General features: G+C 34.0%; 1 protein-coding gene across 2 annotated transcripts in view; it reads right to left on the bottom strand.

Moving 5' to 3' along the window:
- LOC138331215 (carbonic anhydrase 7-like) overlaps positions 1–7,085 on the bottom strand; it is a 55,539-nt gene extending 48,454 nt beyond the window's left edge. The window contains exon 1 of one of the 2 annotated variants that reach the window (XM_069278700.1): positions 6,928–7,085. The gene's annotated coding sequence lies outside the window, so the exon portion shown is untranslated. The remainder of the gene's footprint in view (positions 1–6,927) is intronic. The other variant, XM_069278699.1, reaches the window with a different exon arrangement.
- Positions 7,086–12,066: the final 4,981 nt, after the last annotated feature.

Genomic DNA, 12,066 nt, shown 5'->3' with positions numbered 1-12,066 from the left:
CAATGTTTTGCTAAGGAATTTAAGTTTCTTGGGGGTTCCAATTGATTCTGAATATGTACTTTTTTCTTCACAAATAAGTTATTTCATTTCAACTGATCAAATTTAGAAAATAATTTCTTTTTCATAGATTTAAATCTATGGACATTGTAGGAGACATTACTTACCCCGTTACACACTTTTTTTTTATTGCCCAGTTCAGAAAAAAATGTTTGTGTTTGTTTTTTCCCTCAAGGGACCTAAAAACTACCGGCAAGCGGACACAAAACAAAAAACATAACTATGGCCTAAACAGGCAAAATTTCTTACCATGAAATCGGCCAGAATTTTTTGTTAAAACTTTTATCTAAAACTGATCTGAAAGGAGCAGAATACTATCAGAAGTCAGTTTCGGGTTAAAAAACTAACCAGAATTTCACCTTAAAATGTCCGAATTTCACGTGAAAATTCGCTGAGGTCAAAATCTGGTCAATTTCATGTGAATTTCATGTCAATGTTTCTTGCCTATGTAGAGGACCAGTTTATAAAATTTGAAATATGCCTATTGCATTTCGAGATTCCCAGGGACCTGGAAAATATCCGGTCAATAATCATTTTTATTTCTTTCTGCAAAGTTTGATGGGGATGGAAATGTGAAAAAAGACTTGTCAATTTCGTTCGAAATTGTATATGTTTATAAATAAAATCACATATATAATCATTTACGAGAGATACACTCCCATGTCAAATATCTCAAAAACACGCCCCTGTCTCTAGGTTTGAATACACAAAGTCCCACGTCCCTGTGTCTAGGTCTAAATACACAAAATCTCATGTCCCTGTGTCTAGGTCTTAATACACAAGATCTCATGTCCCTCTGTCTAGGTCTAAATACACAAAATCTCATGTCCCTGTGTCTAGGTCTAAATACACAAAATCTTGTGTCCCTGTGTCTAGGTCTTAATACACAAGATCTTATGTCCCTCTGTCTAGGTCTAAATACACAAAATCTCATGTCCCTGTGTCTAGGTCTAAATACACAAAATCTCATGTCCCTCTGTCTAGGTCTAAATACACAAAATCTCATGTCCCTGTGTCTAGGTCTAAATACACAAAATCTCATGTCCCTGTGTCTAGGTCTAAATACACAAAATCTCATGTCCCTCTGTCTAGGTCTAAATACACAAAATCTCATGTCCCTCTGTCTAGGTCTAAATACACAAAATCTCATGTCCCTGTGTCTAGGTCTTAATACACATGATCTTATGTCCCTCCGCTAGGTCTAAATACACAAAATCCCATGTCCCTGTGTCTAGGTCTAAATACACAAAATCCCATGTCCCGGTGTCTAGGTCTTAATACACAAAATCCCATGTACCTGTGTCTAGGTCTAAACACATCAAATATCATGCCCGTGTGTCTAGTTGTAAACGTAGAGAGGTGACTCATGGGTTGCCGACAATGTTAATCCCTGTGACAAGATCTATCTATAACAAATCCCAGGCCCCTGTGTCTGGTACAACTACACCACATTCCATGTCCGTGTGTCTTGTAGAATTACACCGTATCAAATGTCCCTGTGTCTAGGCCCAAATTCACCTAATTTCATGCCCCTGTATTTAGTTTTAAATATACAGAATTTATGCTCTTGTGTCTAGAGCCAATCTCATGCCCCTGTGACCAATATATATACTGGATGAGATTTGGCGGCGATCCAAAATTTATCATTAACAATAGCCAAAGGTTAAAAAGTGCTATATATGTAAAATCTTAACGTATAAAATCAATAAACATACTCGCACTACAGAACATATATAAAATGTTGATCGCTTCTTAATGGAATTCACTTAAAAGTTTTCCCCTGAACATTTTGTAGATACATCATATCCTACTATGAAAAGATAGTATATTACAGTCAAACATAATTTACTCAAATTCGAAGTCAATGGGTTCGTGACAAGTTTTCCGAAAATTTCGATCATGCTCGATGACGTTCAGTGTAATTTGTTTTATAACGCTTAGTAATCCTTGACACCAACAAGCCTACTTATTTTATGATTATGATATTAATCGGTCTCTTAGATAAGCTGAAAAAATCCCACTTTTGAACGGCAATTCGACCTGCAATTTGCAAAGTTACAATGCATTCAAAGCACAGATATACTTATACATATGGAGTCAAACTTCGTTAGCTCGAATTCAGTGGGACTTCAATCATTCTTCGTGTTATTTGAGAATAGCGAAAAGTTTAGTCGAGATAAACAACATATTTCGACTTAAATAGGATATTCGAATTATATGACCTGCACAATACTCACACAAACAGGTCGAGGGAACCAACAACTTGCGTATTATAAGTGAACTAACCTACATGTATTATAGACTAGTCAAATTGGAATAAAGGAGGGGTATAACTGGGCCGTTTTACGGCCACTCAGTGATAAGCAAAATATTTTGTATAAAGATACATTAGGGTCATATTGTATGCTATTCAGAATATCCGATTGTTTTCTGCGCTTCATTGTAATTTCAAAGGTCAAGGGTCAAAGGGTGAAAATTCACAATTTCATTGTTTAAGTCCTATTTAATCAGATATCAGAATAAAGATAACCTTTTTTGCAGATTTTTCCTGTAAATATTGGGTTTGTGAAGTTCAGCTCAGAAAACTGCTGAAAAGTTCAAAAAGTTGGTCACAGTGACCTAGTTAAAGGGACAATTCACTCTGTAAAATTCTTTTACATAACGAAGAAGCAAAATATGGCATAAATGTATTGTTCTACATTTCTTATGAAGCATATAGCATAAAATATTGAAAAAGTCCACGTCATTGTTTAGTATTTTAATTGATACTGTTGTAATTACAAATCGTTGATCAATACGATTAAGCAGGTATAATAGGAGATTTCAGAAAAGATGGCGATGACGTCACACAAAGGTACATCCGGGCGCTCAAAGGTACAACTCTTATATCTGTACACATAAACATTGTGTGAACACAGCCGCTTGTGATGTTTGTTTACATTTTATTGTAATAAATAGTACGCCAATCCGAGAACTATTGCGTTATTTACATTTCAAAAAGTGTAAATAAAAATATTTTACAATAATATACAAATTTAAACATATAGTATTCATATATTTTACTCTGTTTATACTCCATTTTCTACCGCTACGAGAACACACGGTCGCCATTACGTATAAACATTGACAGATATATTGCAAATATCAACTTGAAATTACAAATTAAATTCAAAGTCCCTCAAAATATAATTATAAGCAATCACTGTTTTCGAAGTGTTTCTTGATAAAACACTTTACGATGTGTGATTAGTGCAAAATTAAACATTTGCTTTCGTAGATTACCCCAAGCCCACGGCAGCCATTACAGTACAGCCGAGAACCCGATTTCGTCCATTTTCAGTGTCATTAAATTACGTATTTTGGTTATTTTTTTTGTCATCGATTTTGGGATTTAGTTTATAACATACAAATGAGTCAGTTTGTAGGTTCTTTTTATCATATTTTTAATTAAAACTTTGAGTATTTAGGATTCTCGAAGCCGTGCTCAATGTATCGGCATTTACAGTACTACGATCAGTAATTTATATCAATTTAAATGAAGTCTACCTAATATGTATTCCATTTATCTAAAAGTAATACCACTTCAGTTTGAGACTTAACATAGCAGTCCATGGCATAAAAGCGGTTTTAAATGAAATATTGAAAATGAAATCTGCAGCATGAAATTCACCATATTATTTTACGAGATCGGCAGCCATACGTGTACGTGTAAAACAGTAGTTTAATTACTATTCGTAATTTTGTTATGATACAAGAGTATTCCATTAAAACAACATGTACATATTAAATAACGAATATATATCTTAAACAAGTACTTTTTGAGATAAAAGTGTTGGTATTTATAAATATGATTTATTTCCCCAACAATGCTGTGGCCTGCGGTGATCTACGAGCGACGAAGCCATACACGAGCGGCCGTAGTCTGGTCAGGTGGTTCACGTTTTGTTTATATATCATATCGTATTGTGAACAGTTTTTCACGTATAACAGAAACATTATACATTGAAATAGATCATACACCTTTTCACAACCTGAATTTATACGTATGAACAAAATCGGGTAGGCCTACGTGTGATGGCCCGGCAGCGCTTCGATAGGTGGCTTCGACACTAAAATTTAGCAATAAACAAATGAAAATATAAAAATGTTAACATCCGTAACCTGTGAAACAATAAGAAACCATTTCAAAATCAGAATTTGCAAGTATGAAAGCGTAAACTTTTGACAAAGTATCGATTATGAAGCAGGGATGTACGTATCTGTTATTGTCTTTATCAGTCGCCATACTGTGTTTTGTACCTTTGAGGACCCGGATGTAAACTTTCTGTGACGTCACGCCATCTTTTCTGAAATCTCCTATATGTACGCTGTACCCATATCCGAGCCAAAGTCACGCACGTTCAACAAATGAACTACATAACCACTGTGGATGTGATAAAACGATTTTTTAGTCAAGACATTTCACCTAATAAGGTAAACACACTACTGTCAGGGCGATTTGAGCAGTTTTAAACAAAAGAAACATTACTCTACGAGCAAGGGACAGGGTTCGGCATACAAGATGTTCGACCACAATGTGTAATGGCGGCCAGCGAGCGAGTTTGAACATTTAATACGCATTTCACCACCATGGGCTTTTCTGGCATATCACAGTAAAACCGACTGAACTAATTTCCATTAGAACTGGGTATTTTCCGATATACGTACAAATTTTAATGTTCTCTTAGACTGAATTGTCTCTTTAAGCATTTATTCTATTTTAGCATTAAAAACTTTAATATTATTGCTGAAAACCAGGATTTTTCAAAGATCTGATAGCTTGAAATTGATGTTTAGTATTGAAATTGATGTTTAGTACAGCATAAGGATCTTGACATAACCTGCTTAAGATGTTACATACCAAGGTCACATTTGCTAGGTCACGTGCATAAATTAGGTCATATTCAATGAATGGTATCATCTGTCCACTAAGCATATGCTGTTTTCCCATGTTTAAAGTAGAATTTGAAATTCTGATTTAGACTTGTTTTATGAGCTTAATTTCAAGCAACGCCTTCACTGAGGTAGCATGTTTGCTGCCCCACTGCATAATCGTGAAAGGTGACTATTATTTGGAATCTTAGTTTCACGGTTATTGAGATGAAAATATTAAAAGTAATGTTTGTTTTTGTTGGGTCACGTGTATAAATTAGGTCAAATTCAATGAATGTTATTGTCTGTCAACTAAGTATATTCTGGATTTTCCATGTTTAAAGCATGTGTTTCAGCTAATTAAGTTTGTTGTAAGAGAAAATATTAAGCAACAACTACATTGCAAGCATTTTGTTAGAATTGTGCCTGCTGCCACATTGCTAGATCGAAAAAGGCGACTAAATATGGGATCTCAATTCTAGTGGCTACCTAGTTCAAAATATATTGGATTTCTCTCTCGAATATCATAGAGAAGAATTCGTTCTCATGAAAACTTTCCTGTCACTACAAACCAGTTAGTATTAATAAGATAATATTCTCTTATGGTGAACACTAGATGTAAAATACATGATATTGTTTGGTAAAGCTACGAGATAAAGGTTCCATATTTAATCGCCTTTTACGATCATGCAATGGAGCAACAGGCACAATTCTAACAAAATACTTGCAATGCAGGTGTTGCTTGAGATTATCTCATTAAACAAACTTAAATAGCTTAAACATTTGCTTTATATATAGAAAACCCAGGCGATACATAATTGAATATACCTTTCATTTAATATGACCTAACTCATCCCGTCGCCCAGCTCATATGACCCTAAGCTGCCATCATCTTAACCAGATCATTATGTGACCTAAATAAAGCTCTACTAAACGTCACTCTGAAGCTATGGAATAGATGAAAATGTAAATTATGTTCATCTAGGTAACAATGAAATTAAGATTCCAAATTTAGTCGCCTTTCACGATCATGCAGTGGGCAGCAGGCATTTTTCTAACATCCTACCTCGGTGAAGGCGTTGCTTGAATTTAAGCTCATAAAACAATTTCAAATACTGCTTTAAATAACCCAAAAGTTTGTGGTTTTCTTGAATCATATAAAGGGAGGTAACTCCAACATAAGTATCACGTTATTAGTAAGGGTCAAAAAGTAAAGGTGGAAGAACTTAACAATCCGATTATATTTTTACCTATTAGGCCTCTTAAAATTTTCAAAACTTTGTTGCTCTCTTGGAAATGATTACCCATATTCATAACAACTCGCAATGCAGAAATCAATATCGATTGTAATAGAAATCTTAATTGACCCGATGGGCCTCTTGTAATTATCAAAATTATATTTTTTGCGGAGTAAAATGACTGTACGTTTAAAAAAACAACACTTATAATCTTTTATCAATGATAGCAGCATTTCACACCTTTAAATAAATGAAAATCATTAATAGGTTTGCACTAGATTTTATAAGATCGTAGTTTGGAAAGTATGCGTACGTTATTAAATATTATTTGCAAATACCCTTCCATACCAATAATATGTAATATGTAAGCAAGAAAGTTATTTCCGACATTCCCCTGAACATGATGAAATATATCTTCACCATTGAAATTGTAAAATGGTGAATACGATTACTTACAACCAAATGATCTTAGTAAAATTCACAATCATCATAAAAATGTGAGTTTCTACACTTTCATGAAAACTAAAAGTCTAAATATACGATCTGAGTAAAATATGATATAGTATTAATAACATATCGTATTGTTTTTACCTACATTGTAACAAATTGTCAAAGTAGAATTCACAATCACACTAAAAATGTGTGTTATCTGCAATGTGACGTGACAAACATCCTATCTGTATCTATTTCACATTTGATGAAATTAAATCAAAGGACTTACCGTGCCGGTACTGGCGATCGCGTCTTTACACTCCACGGGTACTCACTAGCAATGTCACTGTTACAAAATATACACAACTGTATCGGCGACACCTGAACTCTCCTCACTATTCATTAGAGGCACGAGTTTTTCGCATATTTTTCGGACACAGGGACATGGGAATTAGTAGCAGTTTGTATCTATGGCTGTATTTTCTGATACACGTGAAGAGTCTATATTCTTAACTATAGTCGTACACTTCTGAAAGTACTGTAACATAAGTGTAGCATGTAGAGAAATTACTTTACTGAATCTTAATCTAGAACCAACAAGTCATCTTAGAATTATCTATAGGCAACATGCCAGGTCCCAATGTAAGTAAACTGTAACTATTTCACAGGCTCCTGTGATAATTTATAAATGCACGAAATTCCTTAGTACACACTGGTAGCCCTATTCTGTTAATTTTCGTTCTCAAACTGTTATTTTAATCATATTAGTTATTATTTAAATATTTACGTTGGTTATATCTGTTTTACTGTTATTATTCAAATTTTAGTTATTTTTTACTAATAGCACGTTATCATTTTCTAGCACACGTTATATGTTTGCTTCTGAGTTATCTTTATCTTTGCATGCGTTAGTCTTTTATAAATGATGTTAGATTCAGTGGCTGATGTTATTATTGATTGTGCATGGTTTTTATTTTAATTTCCCTTGTTATTGCCAGCATGTTACGTGATTTTTTTGCGGAACTTTGTTAGCATTAACAGAACGTGTGATTATTTACGCGACCACGTTGCGATTAAGTTGAAAACGTTATTTTTTCGTGAAAGCGTTATTTTTGCATGCAAATTCCGCTTCTCCATTGTTCTCAGTGACCCCATATGGCGACAGCGCAGTGAGCCGGCGGGCGAGCTTCGCTAGTGTGTTGATCACCGACCCATGACGAGAGCACGGCTCGCAATATTAGTCGACTATATCGCTACCGCATCGCATGTGCTGTGCAATCTGTGCAACTGAACATGGATTATAGTTTTCAGTTACTATATTTGCCATACTTTTTTCTCCAGAGTTTGCAGTCATTGTTTTAATTCATAGAAAATTCCTTTCCATTTCTTTGTCGTCTTTGTAACGATATACGATTAAGGGTTTGGTTTGGATTCGGTCATAGTTTAACTTCACCGTGCAAAGAGTTGATTACTCGGTAATTTTTTGGTGGATAACTTTTTCAACATATTATGCATTTCGAGCTGATTGATTATTACGTTAGAGATATGATATATATATGTAGATATGTTTCTGATAGCGTACGTAATTTGTTTTGATTAACGAAATTATGTACAGTTCTTGAATGGATGATTAAACAACATTATTTGTCCAGGTTAAGCATATTATGGATCAAGTACTGCATATTCAACACGAACATTGCAAAATCTTCTATAATTCTATATAATATTGTGAATATACATATCAAAACTATCAAAGAATTTGTGTCACGATTTTTGCCTTTGCAATTGTTCACGCTAAAATGAAGTGTGTTCTCCTTTCAAGACCAAGATGCAGTCACTCGGAGTCATTAGTTACCGGATACCTAAGATATCTGCATTTCGTTATCAGGATATGTATTGCGGTAACGACTACGAGATATATTTGGTGCGTGACGTAATCGACCCTCTGCGAGGCAGCGCAGCTCATCACTATCAATACTTGCATACAGTGCCGACACACCCACCTGTGATTTTCGAAAACCTATTTTTAGCGATCGGGGATGGTTGTTTCGTCAATTTTCTAATCCGACTGTGTTTTATTTTTGTTAACCGTTTTTTTTTTCTATTAATAGAAAAGTATTTTAGACAGTTTAGATAAAAGGTGTCGGCTTTAGAACTACATTTGGTGCCCATTGCTGCTAATGGAGCAAAAACATGATTGTGGAAACCATAAATTAAACGTCTGTATGCATTTTATTGTACTTGTTTTATATCACTTACCTACTCGGCAATAACCGTATAATATACAGCGAGACATTTTTCACAATAAATATGATGCTCTTTTCGAATGAAAATTATACGTCATGTCTACAAATTATGATTTGATGTATTATGAGTGGTACAGTAGATATTAAGAGTGGTCGTTATGTTTGTTTTGGACAAAAAAAAAATAATATCTAAATGCATGTGTATGTTTGAAATAATTAGAAACCTACAGAAAAAGTACAGAAAATTATGCCCGAGTGATTTCTGAGGAAGTGCTTCACTACGACTCTACGAAAGGTTACTAGGTCGGGTACGTATATTCGTTCTAGGGTGGGTGGTTACGTTACGTAATCTTCAGAATGATCTTCTCACTTAAAAAAATAATAAGTCCAATAGGCAAACTAAAAGTCATCTACAAGAATGTACGTCCTTGTGTTTGGCGATATTTAAACCAGAGACTTAATAGTTTTACATTAATACATGTATTTTATTTTTTGGTGGTATACTCATCGAAATTTGATCTATTGAAATCACGCAAAAGCTGCAGATAACTATAGCATTTAAACTCGAGTCAAAATTCATTTTGTCAGAAACATTTTAATAGTCAATCTGTTTTAGAATAATTACTTCTTTTTATTTTTATCCAGTCAATTTATATCATATATATCTGAATGATATCATTACGTATATAGCTGTGTGTATAGACATGAACATACAGATACAGATGGAAATACAGGTATATAGTTGCGTAATAATTGCAGAGGTTTAGATAGTGTACCGGGGACGTACGAACCAGGGTGGTGACAGCGGACGAGGCGACAGAAATGTTAAAAAAATACACATTTGGAAGAAAAAAGGGTCCTCCTGCACAATTTTCGTACTTCATTTGAGAATTTTCTCCTCGTTACCAACGCTTGTGCCCTCTAACTGCAGATGTGTACAAGGATTATTTGTAATGATATATGAAAAATGTATATATGAATGTGGGTGTGAAATATGGTAGTTCGTTTTTTGTTTTTGTTTTGTATTCAATACAAAATTTACCTTAATATTTTTACGTTTACAGATAAATTTTAATTAAAACTATAACAAAGTATACAATATATGTGCCAAATGCAAGGTAGATATATAATAAAAGTACCGTGAATAACCGATACAATATATGCTTTGTAAAACCAGAGCAAGTGTGATATGTAACTTTCAGTGATTGCGAATACAGCTATAAACGTATTTTATAGTTTAAAAACTATTTGTTAGATTTGAAGCGCTACTTGAAATAACTACCATGCGATTTTTAAAAGAAGGCTGATTTGATATATTACTGAAATAAAAACGGAAACTTTCTTAAAATGCCAGCATAAAGCCATCTCCGAACACTATGTTAAAACAAGGACGTAGATGACGTATCACTTATATATTCTCGATTAAAAAAAACAGTTGCGTAATATTCGCACGAAGGTGTCCCGTATATAAATACTATCGCCATTAAAATTTGACAATAATGGTGAGAATTTTGTTTTGAGACATATTTTCTGATTACACAAAAGTGAATGTCAAATTAGTATGATCGTGACACATAATTACATATTTTATGTTCAAAGAAAATAGAACTTTATAAACGGTCAAGCAATTAAAGCCCTTGCTAAAGAAATCGAGAGCTATAAATATATTACCAAATACCAGAGATTTAAAAATAAATCTCTGCAAATACTAACACCTTTAGATTGGTACACGTCAATTTGATACTCGGTTATTAAAGCTTCCAGACGAAATAGTTGCTCGAATACCGATGTCAGAAGTACAGGGATCTGCGAATTAGTCACAGATTACGTAATCATGGACCCACCAAAGTGCCCTTTCTACTCGTATAAGGTATCATGTATAGGATGATTTTAACACCGTGTTTTGATTTAGACCTCTTAAACGTCTGAAAATGGTCTTACGGCACTCTGGTGGGTCCATGATTATATAATCTGTAACTAATGCTCAGATCCCTGTGTCAGAAGTGGGGTACGGAGAAATAAGTATGTTTACCGGGATCCGGTAGCATGACATCGCAGAATGGACTGCCTAACTCCCAACTACTCATTTCTACGCATTTTTATGTCGGTGTTGAGAACATGGCAATATCTCTCTAATTTCTTGAGCTATTGGGATACTGTTTACATGTTGTAAAACAACAGACAATAACCGACAACTTTTATCTAAAACAAAAATTCATTTGGCAACGTATTTGTTCTCTTTCAGTGAGTTGAAAAATCATGCTAACTTAATTCTGAGTATTTTTAAATTGTTGACGTCGTGTGTCAGACGGCGTAACCGCCGAAGCGTAGATTTGAAATTGTGTCTCGAAATATGCAACAAGTAGCAAGAATTAATACTTGTATTTCACAGTTTTTGTAGTTGATATTGTCAATTTTATGTGTGACCACTTATATTGAAAGAAATCCACTCTTCAAACAATAATTTTCTCGTAGATTAAGTACATGTAATAAGTATATTGTGTACTACACAGTTAACTTAATCCTAATACAAAATAAGAAAAAAATATCTATTTACTATACATACGAAGAAAACCGAGAATCCATTGGTCAAAATACTCAAATATGTAATTCATAACATGCCGAAATAAGTTTTCTATCGCCTCTACAAATTAGATAATGACTTCGACGGAAATCGCGGCCCGGTACAATTTCTAACTTTAACTTCATCGGTACAAAACAAGCACATGTGAGATCAAGATGGGCATAGATTTTTAGTTGATTTTCTCAAACTATAAATTTATTCACAAAAGAAATTTATTATTAGAATATGAATTTTAAAACATCGTTTGATATATGTGACGAAGAAAAAGAAATGTATATTGAATTCCACTTCGGGTCAAAATCTGACACGGCATGTTGATGTGTTGCTTGAAATTCCAGACTTATGCATCTTTAAGAAAAAAAAATGTGCAGTAACACTATATAAGGCTTGCCCAATGTCACATTAACTATCTATTATTTGTCAGGTTAAGTGTCAATAATGACTCATCTCATTTTTGTTTGAAAGAAGACAAAGTTACATAGATTCTAAGATCAGTAGCGTGACAGCACGTTTGTTTAAATTCCATCTAACAAAACAAAGGATCAAATATCGAGACTGGTATGTGTAAAGGACATTTCAAGGTGTGTTCTCATAACTA

Source organism: Argopecten irradians, chromosome 9 (genome assembly GCF_041381155.1).
Source record: "Argopecten irradians isolate NY chromosome 9, Ai_NY, whole genome shotgun sequence".
NCBI classification, from domain to species: domain Eukaryota; kingdom Metazoa; phylum Mollusca; class Bivalvia; order Pectinida; family Pectinidae; genus Argopecten; species Argopecten irradians.
This window is presented reverse-complemented; position numbering and strand designations above follow the sequence as displayed.